The sequence below is a fragment of the Triticum aestivum genome, chromosome 2D (assembly GCF_018294505.1).
Source record: "Triticum aestivum cultivar Chinese Spring chromosome 2D, IWGSC CS RefSeq v2.1, whole genome shotgun sequence".
Lineage (NCBI taxonomy): Eukaryota > Viridiplantae > Streptophyta > Magnoliopsida > Poales > Poaceae > Triticum > Triticum aestivum.
Window position 1 is genome coordinate 201,634,200 of NC_057799.1, and position 17,413 is coordinate 201,651,612.

Here is a 17,413-nt window from a genome sequence, read left to right on the forward strand (position 1 = left end):
GATTGTTATGATCCTGTTGATTCTTTTGAAATATCCCTTTTTGATGATGCTTGCTATGCTTGTGGCCAAGATGCCAATATGAATTATGCTTATGGAGATGAACTTGATATAGTTCCTTATGTTAAACATGAAATTGTTGCTATTGCAGCCACACATGATAGTCCTATTATCTTTTTGAATTCTCCCGACTACACTATATCGGAGAAGTTTGCCATTATTAAGGATTATATTGATGGGTTGCGTTTTACTTCTACACATGATGATTTTGATAGATATAATATGCATGTGCTTGCTGCTCCTACTTGCAATTATTATGAGAGAGGAACTATATCTCCACCTCTCTATGTTTCCCACATGATAAAATTGCAAGAAACTGTTTATACTATGCATTGGCCTTTACTAGGTGTGCATGAATTGTTCTTTTATGACATGCCGATGCATAGAAAGAGAGTTAGACATCGTCATTGCATGATATATGTTGCTTTGTGCTCACTACTAAATGCCAAATCATTGTTAATTAAAATTGGCTTTGATATACCTTGGGATCCAGGTGGATTCATTACTTGAGCACTATATGCCTAGCTTAATGGCTTTAAAGAAAGCGCTACCAGGGAGACAACCCAGAAGTTTTAGAGAGTCATTTATTTCTGTTGAGTGCTTTCATATAGTTTAAAAACAAAAAATAAAGAGGGGAACCCAAAACTTTTCAAAAAGGAAAGTGAAAGTGAGAGAGACAAGCATTGTTGAAGTGGGGGAGCTCCTTGAACTTTGTTCATGCTCACAGAAACTTTGTGAATCTTGATTACAGAAACTTTTCAACAAAAATAATTATCCCCTTGTAAAATTCCATTGTATTATAAAAATAATGTGCCAAGGTTTGCCTTTAGGATGTTTACAATGCTTGTTGGTTTGTACGGTGCAGGAAAGAAACTTTGGCTGTAGTGCGCGATTTTACATTTTTTATTGGAACGTCAAATGGTTCTGAAACTTTTTGCAATGTATTTCTATACAATGTTTTTATTTTTCCTAATTTTGGAAGAATTTTTTATGTAACATAGGTATGGTGAATGTTCAGATTATTACAGACTGTTCTGTTTTTGATGCATAGTTTGCTTGTTTTGATGAAACTATCAATTCCTATCAGTGGATTAAGCCATGGAAAAGTTATATTACAGTAGCTACAATGAAAAAAAATATGAATTGGTTTGCAACAGTACTTAGAGTAGTGATTTGCTTTATTATACTAACGGATCTTACCGAGTTTTCTGTTTAGTTTTGTGTGGATGAAGTGTTCGAAGATCGAGGAGGTCTCGATGTGAGAAGAAGGAAGAGAGGCAAGAGCTCAAGCTTGGGGATGCCCGAAGCACCCCAAGTAAATATTCAAGGAGACTAAAGCATCTAAGCTTGGGGATGCCCCGGAAGGCATCCCATCTTTCTTCAACAAGTATCGGTATGTTTTCGGATTCATTTCGTTCATGCGATATGTGCAAATCTTGGAGCGTCTTTTGCATTTAGTTTTCATTTTTCTTTTATGCACCATGCTGGTATGAGATAGTCCTTGGTTGATTGATAGAATGCTCCTTGCACTTCACTTAAATCTTTTGGGTATGGCTTTATAGAATGCTTCATGTGCTTCGCTTATATCATTTGAAGTTTGGATTGCCTGTTTCTCTTCACATAGAAAACCGCCATTTGTAGAATGCTCTTTTGCTTCACTTATATTTGTTAGAGCGTGGGCATATATTTTTTAGAAAGAATTAAACTCTCTTGCTTCACTTATATCTATTTAGAGAGATGACAGGAATTGGTCATTCACATGGCTAGTCATAAAATCCTACATAAAACTTGTAGATCACTGAACATGATATGTTTGATTCCTTGCAATAGTTTTGCGATATAAAGGTGGTGATATTAGAGTCGTGCTAGTTGAGTAATTGTGAAATTGAGAAATACTTGTGTTGAGGTTTGCAAGTCCCGTAGCATGCACGTATGGTGAACCGTTATGTAACGAAGTTGGAGCATGAGGTATTTATTGATTGTCTTCCTTATGAGTGGCGGTCGGGGACGAGCGATGGTCTTTTCCTACCAATCTATCCCCTAGAGGCATGCGTAGTAGTACTTTTCTTCGAGGGCTAATAAACTTTTGCAATAAGTATATGAGTTATTTATGACTAATGTGAGTCCATGGATTATATGCACTCTCACCCTTCCATCATTGCTAGCCTCTTCGGTACCGTGCATTGCCCTTTCTCACCTCGAGAGTTGGTGCAAACTTCGCCGGTGCATCCAAACCCCGTGATACGATACACTCTATCACACATAAGCCTCATTATATCTTCCTCAAAACAGCCACCATACCTACCTATCATGGCATTTCCATAGCCATTCCTAGATATATTTCCATGCAACTTCCATCATCATATACATGACTTGAGCATTTATTGTCATATTGCTTTGCATGATCGTAAGATAGCTAGCATGATGTTTTCATGGCTTGTCCGTTTTTTGATGTCATTGCTACGCTAGATCATTGCACATCCCGGTACACCACCGGAGGCATTCATATAGAGTCATATCTTTGTTCTAGTATCGAGTTGTAATATAGAGTTGTAAGTAAATAAAAGTGTGATGATCATCATTATTAGAGCATTGCCCCAGTGAGGAAAGGATGATGGAGACTATGATTCCCCCACATCGGGATGAGACTCCGGACTTTAAAAATAAATAAAAGAGGCCAAAGAAGCCCAAAAAAGAGAGGCGAAAGAAGCCCACCAAAAAAATAAGAAAAAAACAAAAAAATGAGAGAAAAAGAGAGAAGGGGCAATGTTACTATCCTTTTACCACACTTGTGCTTCAGAGTAGCACCATGTTCTTCATATAGAGAGTCTCTTGAGTTATCACTTTCATATACTAGTGGGAATTTTCATTATAGAAGTTGGCTTGTATATTCCAATGATGGGCTTCCTCAAATGCCCTAGGTCTTCATGAGCAAGCAAGTTGGATGCACACCCACTTAGTTTCAGTTTGACCTTTCATACACTTATAGCTCTAGTGCATCCGTTGCATGGCAATCCCTACTCCTCGCATTGACATCAATTGATGGGCATCTCCATAGCCCATTGATTAGCCGCGTCGATGTGAGACTTTCTCCTTTTTTGTCTTCTCCACACAGCCTCCATCATCATATGCTATTCCACCTATAGTGCTATATCCATGGCTTGCGCTCATGTATTGCGTGAGGGTTTAAAAGGCTGAAGCGCATTAAAAAGTATGAACCAATTGCTCGGCTTGTCACCGGGGTTGTGCATGATTTGAATGCTTTGTGTGGTGAAGATGGAGCATAGCCAGACTATATGATTTTGTAGGGATGAGCTTTCTTTGGCTATGTTATTTTGATAAGACATAATTGCTTGGTTGGTATGCTTGAAGTATTATTGTCTTAATGTCAAATGATAGACTATTGCTTTGAATCACTCGTGTCTTAATATTCATGCCATGATTAGATTACATGATCAAGATTATGCTAGGTAGCATTCCACATCAAAAATTATCTTTTTTATCATTTACCTACTCGAGGACGAGCAGGAATTAAGCTTGGGGATGCTGATACGTCTCCGTCGTATCTATAATTTTTGATTGTTCCATGCCAATATTATACAACTTTCATATACTTTTGGCAACTTTTTATACTATTTCTGGGACTAACATATTGATCCAGTGCCCAGTGCCAGTTCTTGTTTGTTGCATATTTTTGTTTCACAGAAACCTCATATCAAACGGAGTCCAAACGGGATAAAAACGGACGGAGATATTTTTGGAATATTTGGAAAATATGGGAGGAAGAATCAACGCGAGACGGTGCCCGAGGTGGCCACGAGGCAGGGGGCACGCCCCTGACCCTCGTGGGCCCCTCGTAAGGCAGTTGCTGCTATTCTTTTGCCGCAAGAAAGCTAATTTTCGGAGAAAATATGGGCGAAGGTTTCAATCCAATTGGAGTTACAGATCTCCGGATATATAAGAAACGGTGAAAGGGCAGAATACCAGAACGCAGAAACAGAGAGACAGATCCAATCTCGGAGGGGCTCTCGCCCCTCCCATGCCATGGAGGCCAAGGACCAGAGGGGAAACCCTTCTCCCATCTAGGGGGGAGGTCAAGGAAGAAGAAGAAGAAGGGGGCCCCTCTCCCCCTCTCTTCCGGTGGCGCCGGAACGTTGCTATGGCCACCATCATCATCACCGCGATCTTCACCAACACCTCCGCCATCTTCACCAACATCTCCATCACCTTCCCCCCTCTATCTACAGCGGTCCACTCTCCCGCAACCCGCTGTACCCTCTACTTGAACATGGTGCTTTATGCTTCATATTATTATCCAATGATGTGTTGCCATCCTATGAAGTCTGAGTATATTTTCGTTGTCCTATCGGTGATTGATGAATTGCTATGATTGGTTTAATTTGCTTGTGGTTATGTTGTTGTCCTTTGGTGCCCATCATATGAGCGCGCGCGTGGATCACACCATAGGGTTAGTTGTATGTTGATAGGACTATGTATTGGAGGGCAAGAGTGATAGAAGCTTCTACCTAGCATAGAAATTGATGCATACGGGATTGAAGGGGACCAATATAACTTAATGCTATGGTTGGGTTTTACCTTAATGAACATTAGTAGTTGCGGATGCTTGCTAATAGTTCCAATCATAAGTGCATAGAATTCCAAGTCAGGGATGACATGCTAGCAGTGGCCTCTCCCACATAAAACTTGCTATCGGTCTAGTAAAATAGTCAATTGCTTAGGGACAATTTCGCAACTCCTACCACCACTTTTCCACACTCGCTATATTTACTTTATTGTGTCTTTATCTAAACAGCCCCTAGTTTTTTATTGACGTTCTCTTTATTATCTTGAAAACTTATCCAAAAACACCTACAAAGTACTTCTAGTTTCATACTTGTTTTAGGTAAAGCGAACGTTAAGCGTGCGTAGAGTTGTATCGGTGGTCGATAGAACTTGAGGGAATATTTGTTCTACCTTTAGCTCCTCGTTGGGTTCGACACTCTTACTTATCGAAAGAGGCTACAATTGATCCCCTATACTTGTGGGTTATCAACCAATTAGCATACTTTTTTATATATAGGAAGAAAATAAAAACTGGGCTCGTTCGCCTGATAACATTCCCGAAACTGCGATCGTTCGTTTTTGTGTCGCAACTAAAACTGCGAGGAAAATGCGTTTGTCTTCCGTCCTCCTCCCAAGGAATGTTTGCCACATAAGTGACTAGCACCCTTGGTTTTCAACTGAGAGGTCTTGGGTTCAAGTCCCAGGAACTCTAAATTTTGTCCTCCTTCCTTCCTCGCAAAAAAAGAAAGAAAATCAAAGACTTGTGAAGGCGTACAGAACAAGCTAGTGTACCAGTAAAGAGACGTTGCTAAGTTTTAGAAAAGAGAGAGACGTGCTCCTGTAGCTGGTTTGAATCCAAACCTAGACTATGACTATATATGGTGCCATGCTACTCTGCAAGTAATGAAACTGACATATCCAACGTTCGCTTCTCCTCTTCTCTACTTACTCAACCTAGCATCAGAAGCTCTGGCCGCAACAACCATGTCCACTGGCTGCTCATCCACCCACTCTTCAGCAGGCAACAACCAGATATGCGCCGAGTCGCCACCCGTACCATCACCTGTGGGTCTCATCACACCTCGCCGACACACGCACCGCAGCCGGTTGCTCATCGCAACCCACCGTCGTTGGTGTGCTGCCACTGCTGCAAATCACGTAGATTCATCCGTCGCATCTCAACCACAATCCTCAACCCTGGCCGAGTCTTCTACAAATGACCAAATCATGGGGTAATAATATGTTTAAGTGTTGTTCTGCTGCTTTCAGTTGCTGGTTTTTTAATAGTTTGGTTGATGATCTTCCAATTTGATTCGTGCAGAAAAGGGAAGATTCATGTGATTTGTATTTTTGGGAAGTTGCTGATGTGGGGGAATGCAACTATGCTGATTATTTGGTTAGCCGAGGAATCCCAATACCAGCAGGTTGGGGTGTTGGAAAAGTAACTGAAGGAACAACAGAAGAGGAAGATGCAGAGCAGAAGGTTAAAGATGCAGTTCCTTTGATCATGGCCGAGCAACAGCTGCTGAACGGTCTTGACAGCAATGAGGAGATGAAATAGCTTGTGAAGATAATGGGAAAACTCGATGTGCTCTGTAGGATGGTTGTCTCTTTATTTGCAGTGTATGTAGCACTCGTGATGTATTAAGTGGCTATGACATGAGCACTTTGCTGAAATTAGTAATGAATGAAACATGTGTAGCAGGCTGGGCATAGTGTTGTGAACATCTAATGATTTCTATTAACGGAAATCGGGGGGTATCCCCTTTTGCTCATAAATAAATAAGTAGCAGAGGCCCTTTTGGTAATAAATAATTAAATTAGCACATGCCCTGTCGGGTCAGCTTTGTTCCCATTCGAAGACGTCGAGCAAATTGCAGTCCAACAACAAACTATGTCATCAAATTCAAGTTTCATAGCCAAATATGAGTACAACTTAACAACAATGTCATCATGTTTTAGTCGTCATACAATCACCAAACACAAATCAACATACATAACAAGTGATGTTCTCACAGCAAAATACTAAACAACACGTTCATCAGGTTTCAGTTGTCATAGCAAACACAATTTCACATAGTAGATAAAAAAACGTCTTCTGACAGACAAATACGACAAAAGCAATCTAATCATCATCCGCAGCAGCAGCGTCAACATCTTTGCCATGTGTATCAGTCCGAATCATAATTCCCCACAGTGTCATCTTCTTCTTCATCCTCAATGTCCTCGAATGTTGGCTTCTCTTGATCAAATCTTGTATGTCCACAGCATGATAGGCAATCTTTTCGCCAGCGTCATTGAAGTGATGGTTCTCAAAGATATTAGGAACATCTGTGGAATCTTGTACATCAGGAGAAGTGTAAGCATCATCTTGTTGTGCAACTTCATTAAACGAATTCCTCTGCTCAAACCTTTGCAATACTCTCCAGTCATCGCTACGTGCAATTGTGTCTTCCAAGAAAAATACGTGTGTTGCTTGATTTGCCAAAATAAAAGGCTCGTTGGTCTGGTACGCCGCCTTGACATTGATGGATTTGAAATAATCATCAGCTCTGGGTTTTGCGATCCTGGAAAACAGGTTATACCAACGACAACACAGCAGAACCACACACCAATGGTCCTCGAAACTGGAGATATACTGCAACTGAACAATGTCTGTTATGTTAGCATACATTTTAGTTTTCTCTCTATCGTACGCATCCGTGCTCATGATGGCACTGTTTTGTGTCTTCCTGCCTTCGTCGCATGCAAGGGTGGTTATAGCGCACATCTCCAACAAAGCAAGATTCATAATGTCTTACACGAGTATCAGGACCCATTGCTAGTGCGTAAAGGGCATCATCAACAGCCTGCCCATCCTCCCGCATCTTCTTAACCTATCGTTAGAAAATAGACAAGCGGATCATCTTATGTACTCAATATATTAAAAAAACTGACAGTGCAATTCAAAAGCTTAGATGGCTCTTGAACCATTTCGCAAATCCTGCCATAACCAGTTTGTAAATGTTTCTTGGATTTTGCGGCAGTAAGTCCTTTTTGTAGACGCTGCACAACATAGTGATCGCGTCAAACATCTAAATATATAAGAATCTGCTACAAGTTTAGTAGATTATGATGTATAAGCTGCAGTACTTAGCACTTACTTGATATAAGGTAGTATCTCAGGACAGTTATTCAACACATACCAAACCATTTTGTCCAAATCTTTAGGTTTGTCCTCTTGTCGACTCTTCCCTGTAGCTCGAACAGAATAATCGAAAACATTGAGCCCGGGATTGTCTTCACCCACCTCCTTGCTAAGCTGATTAGCTGTTCCAATGTATTTTCAGCCGAATGTTAATGCTTCTGTAGCAATGTAGGCCTCTGCAATGGAACCCTCGGGTCTAGCTCTGTTCCTAACATAGCCCTTTAAAGTGCCTAGCCGCCTTCCAATAGGGTACATCCAACCATACTGTACTGGACCTCTAAGTAGTGCCTCATCAGGTAGATGAACAACCAAATGCACCATCACATCAAAGAAGGCTGGAGGATATATCTTCTCAAGGTCGCACAATATAGTTGGTATCTTGTCTCTAAGACGCTCCAAAGCATATATCCTAATATTTCTGGTGCATAGTTCCCTGAAGAATTGTCCCAACTCCGCAACTGCTCTATATAAGTCAGGGCGGCCCAATCCTCTAAGGATAACAGGTAAAACCCTTTGAAGTAGGACGTGGCATTCATGAGTTTTCAACCCTTGTACCTTGTTTCCATCTGCACTGACTCTCCTTTCAGGGTTGGAAGCAAATCCATGTGGGAATCTCACACATGACAGGACCTCGCAGAATTCTTTTCTTTTTACCTTGTCCAAGACATACACAGCTGGTGCCATATCCTGTGGTTTATCTTCATCTTCCACCTGCAAATCCTTTCTGATACCCAGGTGTGTCAAATCAATCCTAGATTTTAAGGTATCTTTCGTCTTGCCTTCAATATTAAGAAGTGTGCCGATAATGCTGTCACATATATTTTTCTCGATGTGCATCACATCAAGATTATGCCGCAGATCCAAATCTTCCCAATACTCCATGTCCCACAAAGTGGACCTGCGGGTAAAAAATAATCTCTCTTCTTCCCTGCCACACTTCCTTTTTGCGCTACCATTACCAGGATGGTTTCCTGGTGTAATATGCCTGACCTTCTCTAATTCCACTTGCAACTCATTGGCGGTGAGCCTCTTTGGCACATCACGGTTTTCATGCTTTGCATTGAACACATGTCTTCGGTATTTCGTAGGACACGGCTTGTCCTTGGCAAGGAAATGGTGGTGTCCAATGTAACAGATCTTGCTAAGTATTGCGTATGACAGCGGATTCCTGTCACAGCGAACACATGCATTGTAACCATGTGTCGTTCACCCTGACATAGTGCCCAAAGCCGGATAATCATGGATGCACCAAATTATAACAGCACGCAGAAATAAATCAGCTGGTGGGCTGCTATATAGGTATCGAGTGAGAACACCCCTCCATAGCTGTTGAAGTTCCTCCACAAGAGGCTCCATGAATAAATAAAAATCCTTTCGAGGACTTTTTGGACCTGGGATGAGCAAGGCCATCATGTAGTTTGATTCTTTGGTGCAGACATTTGGAGGCATGTTGTAAGGGATAACAAGCACTGGCCACATGTTATATGTGGCGCTCTAGTGGCCAAATGGGTTAAATCCATCTGAAGCTAAGCCAAGTCTAATGTTTCTCAGGTCAGCAGCAAACTTTTTGTGTTTCTGATTGAAGCTTTTCCACTCACTACCATGAGATGGATGGCTCATTACATTCTGATCTCTAACTCCTGGTTCCTAGAATTCCATAGTACATCCTCTCTTGTTTCAGCATCATGAAACAACCTCTGCATTCTTGGTATAATTGGAAAATGTCTCAGAACATTATGAGGAATCCTCTTCACAGCATCGCCATCTTTTCATCTTGATGATTTGCATTTCGGGCATTCACTTAAGTTGGCATAATCCTTCCGGAACATAACACAATTATTCTTACAAACATGGATCATATCATATCCAATTCCAACTGCACGAAGGAAATTCTTCATTTTACTGTAGGTGTGTGGCAGCTCAGACTCATCTGGGAAAGATTTGCGGAAAGCAGCAAACATCGCATCGAATGATTTGTTGGTCATCCGCTCAGATGTCTTCACCTGAAGAAAGGTGACCATAGCTTAGAATACTGATAGCTTATTTCCTGGGGTGACAGCCACGTTGCATTGTTCCAACATGCGGGCCCACCGTTTCTCTTCCGCGGGTGAAAGTTCACGAAATGCACGATCATTTCGTAGCGTTGTTTCAATGTTGGTCAAACTCACTGGCTCCGTCACCACCACCACCTCCTCCTCTTCCACCTGAGCATCAGGCATATCAAGATGGTGATCTGCTGCTTCCACATAGTCAGTAACATTGACGTTCACAGCTTCACCATGATGAACCCACCTAGAATATGTGACCGACATCCCATACAAGTGTAGATGATTTTGCACAGTTGACTGGGGTCTTGTAACTGAATTCATACAACTGCTACACGGGCAGAGCACATCTGATTTCGGACCACCGTACTCAGCTCTGATAAAGTTCATGAAGTTTTCAACCCCCTCGACATATGCAGTGGAGAATCTTCAAGCAGAAGTTATCCAAGTCATGTTCATCTGTTAGACATACAAATTAGTTCTTCTACTAGATATTATAGGAAAAACATATATGTTTTTTTATGAAGTCCAAAAAAAATACCTAGCGATGTCTAAAGCTATGGCAAGATATTTGGACGAGCAGATCTAAGTAACGAAATATATGTAAAGCTAATTCAGCAAACATATTTGAGTGCTAAATTATGGCAGGCTGTTTCAGCAGTCAATGAGGCCGAGCACACAGCCATCAAACTATCGAAGGCCATCTTAGCAACAAAGATCGAGTATAAAATGGTGTAGAGCTATTTCACCTAACAGATTGGCTACTAGACCATGGAAATCTATGTCACAATAAATATGTGGCAGGATATTTTAGCAACTAATCGGGCTTGGCATGCCATCTCAACTAAGCAGATTGAGTGTAGAATAGGGCAAGGAAGCTTCTTAAGCAGAGCATATTGACTGTAAACTACTTCGGCAAACAGTGAGATTAACATCGTCTATCAGCTAACATTCACCGCTACACCGACATGCACGTGGCCTCAGTCTAGAATGCGCGTACCATGGGAGAAGCTGACCGCCGTGCGTCTCCACACGAACGTCGCCAGTGGTGGCGGCGCTGACCGCCGTGCGTCTCCACAAGAACGTCGCCAGCGGTGGCGACGCGGCTAGAGGACGACAGTCTACGAGAGCGTAATGTGGGAGCGAGAGGATCGCCGTGCGTCCCTTCGACGAACCGCGACGCCGACATATCGGTGTGGCGGGGAGGGCAGCTTTGGCGGAGCGAATGAAGTGGAGGGGGCCGAGGGAGGGGGGTTTGGGAATATTATTGGCTAGTTGGCCGAAGGGCGGTTGAATTTGGGATTTGGAGGGAATTTTTGTGCGGTGAGCGGGGGGAGTTTGGCGCATGGTCGGTTTCTCCAAGTGCAGTCCCACGTGTCAGAGAAGAGGCAAGCCGAAGTGCGTTCCGTTTGCGTGAGCCGTGTGCAGGACCGAACGTGTGCGGGGTGCAATGCGACCGCGACAGGGGTGCTATGAGTGTACCGCCTTTTTTCATTTTAAACTTGGTGCTTCGCCCCCTCAAAAAAAACTTGGTGCTTTGCGCGGTCCATCGATACTACTACTACTAGTAATCCGGTAATCCTGACTAAAATGGCGCGGCCGGGTCTTTTCCCGCGCGATATGCTGGGAGGTTGACTTAGTTGGGTTTTTAGGACGAGTAATGCTACACCTACGTAATCCCAGTTACGTAATTAACGTAATGTGAAATGTGCGAGCTGTTGATTGTAGATTGGGGGGAGGGAGGGGCCCACCACCATGAAAATCAGGGAGCAGAGAGAGAGGCAATTTACGTTAACCCTTTCATAGGTTCCCGTAGATGTAGAAAGATGTGAAATGCGTGAATGTGTAGTGGACGTACTATTGGAGTGCCTAACATAAATTGTGTATGTAGACCCTATGTGTTTATTTGCTTCGCATGTTAACTTTGTCTCGGTTCAAACCTTCTAAGTTTATACACACAAAAATGAATCATCATTCCATATCTATCTACTCTTATAAAAAGCAGAGTTGGTGATGATGGTGTGCCTGCCATCCTGCAATATAGGCCGTCCGATCTATATCTAACGGATAGGAAGGAAACTATGACAATTTACCCGCACTCCTCTCCACATTTGCAGATAAGGCCTTCCCTCGTTCATCCTTTTCCCCCACAAGATCTTGCTGTTCCATGCAACACACTGGCACCTTGCTAGTACTCCTACAATATACTATATTATTGTGAAAGTTCATATACACTGGCCGGGATTAATGCAAACATGGCAGATTTTCATTACATTTCGAACTTTTATTGGACAGAAAAATATAAGAAATCCGACCCTAAACCTATTCTACGGCGGCAACCGACGTCCTCCATCTGCGATCTCCATGTACGGGGGAGGGGTTCAAGACCCGTGAAGTGAAGGTGCGGTCTCCGGCGAGGAAGAGTAGAACATGGGAGGCGGACCGGCCAGTTGGCACACCATGCCCTGCCGCCTCCCATGCCCTACTCATCTTCAAAGGAGTCCCCGACCTCGGTGGTGTCGGACGTTGGACGGCGGCAAATAGGACGCGTGCCTGACGGTGCTCCCGTCGCCAGCCGCCAGCGTGGCCACCGCTTGTGCGGTCGCGTCCGTGTCCAGCTACGCCACTATTGCGTCACGAGCGACGACTTGAGGGAGGGCGGCGACCTCGAGCTTCATCCCCGAAGACAAGCTCTCCCGCAGAGCATTCGCACTCGTGGTCATGGCAGATGTGGTGTCAGGTAGCAGGACGATGCGCTATGGTGTGGAGGTTAGCTGGGCGTTGCCGCTTTAAGTAGCGCATTCCGGTGAGGCCAAGCGTTCGGGTGCATCATTAAGTCACCGGAGTTGGTTGCTCGGGCACCGAGCCTCTTAACGATGGCATACGGACGGACGGCATGAATGCGGGCAGCTGGAGCTAGCTGGGAACGCACCATGCGACGGCGCGAGGGACGAGGGCTTTTGGTGTGCCAGGGTAGTCAGTTGCGGTCGTGGCAATGTTGGAGATGCCCTTTGCTCACATGCGATCCTCACATGCCATTGAAAAAGCAAGACGACCCGGCATGGTCTCAGGTCCTGGGGATGCAGTTGGCCGGGCTACACCACTCCGCGGATGCGTCACGGCGCGCGCGCACTTCGGCGCCCCGTGCATCCTCGACGAGCCGGGTGTTGATCTGCTGGTCGTGCCAAAACGCTAACGCCACCCTCGGCACACTGAAGCCGACCATGTCCAGCGACGATGAGCATGTCGCTCACCGCGGTCGCCGTGTCCAGAGGCGGTGCTGGAGCTGCGTCACGTTGCTGGCCCCCACGACCCACATGAAAGGTTGCCGGTGGCGAGGAGGTCGTGGGCTAGCTCCTCCATTTGACTATTCTGTGCCACGTCGTCCCGACAGGTGTGCCCCACATGTCGGTTTCCCTGTTTTCCCAGCCAAATTCGAGCGTCAGTGCTCTGCGTTGCGCATTAGGCGCATAACAGCTGGTTTTTGTGCCCTGGTTCAAATGTGGTACAGTACCAAGTTATTACCCTAGCCCCAAGTGTGGTGGTTTTTGTCGGATATGGGGTTCCGGCAGACCCTTCAAGTTCGAACACTGGGGTGCGCGCGAAGTCTTTCCCTCCTACCGATCTACGCTCTAGCTTGCTAAGATCTCGTGGTCAAACTCGACGAACTCGCAACATAGAAAGACACGAGGTTTATACTAGTTCGGGCCACTGTTGTGGTGTAATACCCTACTCCAGTGTGGCGGTGGTGGATTGCCTCTTGGGCTGATGATGAACAGTATAAGGGAAGAACAGCCTCCTGAGGTTGAGGTGTTCTTGTGGCTAGGCTCTCGATCGGGTTGGATCAAGATAAGGTCATGCCCCTACTATGGTGGCTAGCTCTACTTATATAGGCCCTGGTCCTCCTCCCAAATATCGAGCGGGAAGGGAGCCAACAACGGCGGGCAAATTTGAAGGGGGACAGCTAGTACAAGTTATCCTGACAAAAGCGGTCTTCGCCTGCGAAAAGCTCTAGTGGTGACGCTGCCTTGGGCTCCACGATGACCTCCATCTTGCCGTCCTCCTGGTCTTGGTCTTGTTGCACCAATATAGCAACCTTTGCCTGATGCCTCGGTACTCTTCGCCTGCGCTGGCCTCCTTAGCACCAAAGAGGAAATAAGGACGCTGCGCGCGCTGGCGCCCGCCTGGTGCCGTTCGTCATGGCTCACGTCACGAGAGCCTCGTGAGGTTTGCCCCGCCTTGATATCTCCGCTCCTCGCGAGCCTGCCTGGCTAGGCCACTCAAGAGGAGGTCTTGCATCGTCCGCCTCGCGAGGCTTGGACCCTCACGAGGGTCTTGGATGCCTTGTTGATGAAGATGGGCCGTACGGCCTGCTAGCTTAGCCACGCTGTGGGCCGCAGGCAAGTCTGGGGACCCCCGTTCCCAGAATGCCGACAGTAGCCCCCGGGCCCAAGGCGCGCTCGGGCTTGACTTCGCGGCGAAGCCAAGGGTCAAGTTCGGAGCACCGCGGGCCCCAAAAGCCTGCGGCCTCGGTTAACGCGTGGCGGTCGATTGGACGTGGGCGTCTCCACTTCCCCACGCCGCCCTTGAATCCGTCTGGCTATGCGGCCCCAGCATCTTACACAGTTATTCTTCCTTTGCCCACGCCTGGCTCTTCCAATCTCCCTGCTTCCTCGAGGCCCTGCTTTGCGCTTCCAATCTGACTTGTGCTCCGCCTGCCCCATCGCCATGATGCTGAAACGAGCTGAAAAGGGGAAGAAACCTCTGTCTCTGCCAACTGCACCTCCGTCCTTCGCGCCTACGCTCGGCCGGTCTCGGGTGCTCAACGACGAGGCCATGGACAAGGTGCGTCCGATGCTTGCTTCCAGTTTCAACGAGTGGGTGGAGATGGTGGCTTGGCCTGCGTCTCGCACTCGCACGGCTCTGGCGGCCACCGAAGTCCTAATCTTCATAGATGCCCTCTGGGCTGGCCTGATTCCTCCCTTCTCTGCCTTCTTCAATGCGGTGCTTGAGCATTATCAGATCCACATGCTGCATCTCGACCCTCAGTCTGTGACTCTTCTCGCCGTCTTCGCCTTCGTGTGCGAAGCCATGGCTGGCATAGCCCCTTCTGTGGCCCTCCTTCGCCATTTCTTCTCATTGCATCTGATCGACCCCCAACAAAGCTCGGGATGCGTGAGCTTCCATGCCGTGGCTGTGACGGCGGGCGAGGGGATCGACTTCGAGCTTCCTCCATCCACGAGCGAATTCCGGACACGATGGGTGTTCGTTGATGCCGGCGTGCTCAGTCCTCTGCTTCGGGCTCCGTCGGGGCCCGCTGTTCCTAACTCCGGCTGGAGCCATCAACGGCTCATGAGCCCCCGCCTTGCCCACGTCTGGCTCAGGTTGAGGTTGCTGAAAGATCGCGGCGTAACTGCGCCGATGGTGGTGAAAGAATTCGTCAGACGCCGGGTTGCTCCGCTTCAGCGCCATTCTCGCCCAATGTGGACCTTGCTCAGCAGCCAGGACCACATGAGGTTCTAGGAGTCTGGGCTCCTCCTTGGGACGCGGGAAACAGTGCTCAAGGTCCTGACGGGTGTCCTCTTGCCGGCCGAACTGCCTGGAAAGAACTGTTTGCTGTACCGCTGCAAGAACAAGGATGAATTTGTAGAGAACATGCCTCCCTTTGATGAGTGGGGGCCACGGCCGATTGACCTGGTGGGGCCCCGTGAGAACCCCGTCGTCATGGTTCCCTTCCTCGCCGCTGGTGCCGAGCCCACCCCAAGTGATGGTGCAGGTGGGCGAGCTCCGACGGGGGCCAGTGGCTCGAGTGCTGAGGAGCACCTGCTGAATGGTGATCCTGGGGCGTCGTCCTCGGGAGCCTGTGGCCCTCCTCCTGAAGCGTCGGTTGCTGAGGAGACGCAGCATGCGACCCCCGAGGCCAAGGCTTCAAGGGCCTCGGGAGGTTGTGGTGAAACGGTGCCTGGCTGTTCACCGCAACCGGGCACCCTTGAAGACATCCTTCCACGCTCTTCTTTGTCTCCGCCGTGCACCGGCCGTCACGTCCAGCGCTTTCATTGGCTTTGCGTGGACTTCGAAGAGCTCCACAAGAGGAAGGGGTCCCCTGGCGCCAGCAATATCTTCGGGCCGTTGAAGCGAAGGAAGTACATCGCCGTAGACGTGTAAGTACCGTGCTGCCATGGCTTATTACGCGCTGCTTTCTTCTTCTGATGCCAGTCTTTCAGGGCTCCTTCCACCGAGGCTGCCGAGTCTCTTGAGAAACGGCCTCCTTCTTCCTCAACTCTTCCGCCGGCCTCGAGTGCTCCGAGTCCGCTTGTTGCCCCTGGAGCAGGGTTGGTTGAAGGGGCACTCCTGCCTTCTTGGCGTGCCGAACCTGCGGCCCTGTCGCTCCTCCCCCCCGGTTTGGCGTGGAGCTTGGCAGGCGTGCCCAAGACTCCTCCGCCGGTCATGGACGGCAATTTGTTGGCTTCGATCTTCGGCTCCTCTCCAAGCAACGGGCCCCGGTCAGCTTGGGCTCCTCACGAGGACTGGTTGACGTCAGGCTCAGCGTCAGCCCCCTCCCTGGAGGGGGCGCACCACTTGGCGCCATGCCCGCAGCCCCCGAGGCGGAGGACGGGTGGGTCGAGCGTTCGAGCTCGAGCACGGGCGGAGCGTGGTTCGTCATGAGCTCTTCCAGGAGGCGATGGGCGCAATGCGTCGACTTGGTGAAGAGCTCGCGAGTGTCGATTCACGTCCTGAGGCTGAAGGTCTCCGGCTGGCGGAGGAGCGGCGCAAGCTGAAGGTGGCCATCAACCTCGGCCGCTATCAGCGTGACCTTGAGAACGCGAAGGCCGAGGCATCTCTCAAGGTTTCCCATGAAGCTCGCTCACGAGCTTTGGACGAGGCTCGCGAGGCTGACCGCCGCCACGAGGCTGCGGAGAAGCGCGCGTGGGAGCTCCAGGCCTGGAGCGCGTCTCTTGAGCAGCAGGTGGAGGCGTGCAGGGCCGCTCTTGCGTCGCTAAGGGGGACGCCCGCGGAGGAAGAGGAGGTCCGAAAGCGTGAGGAGGCGCTGGCCCTGGAGGCCATGGAGCGCAGCCTCGAGCTCGATCGACTGGAGACGAGGGAGCGTCAAGTTGCCCAAGCAGAAGATGTCGTCGGGGCTCGCGAGGCCAGAGTCGAGGAGGAGGTCGCTCGCCGGGTGGCCGAGGTTCGCGCATATCTGGAGGGTAGGTACGACCTGAAGCTGAAGCTCGCAGGCGCGGAGGATGAGGGCAGGGCCGCTGCCCTCAGGCCCAGGTTGGACGAGGCCGAGAGGCGTGCGGAAGCCACGGCCGCCACCCTGGTTACGGCACAGGAGGACTTGGCCTCCGCCCACGCCAAGCTGCGTTCCCTCCGGAGGCGGGTTGATGACGTAGAGGCCGTCGCGAGGCAAAACACGGAGGAAGTGCTCCAGCGACGAACGCTGGAGCGCGAGCATGCCCCTATGCTTCAGGATCTCTGGAACAGGGCCAATATCGCCCTGGGCCATATTTGCGACGTGGAGGCGCCGACCCCTCACTCGAATGATTATGCCAGCCACCTG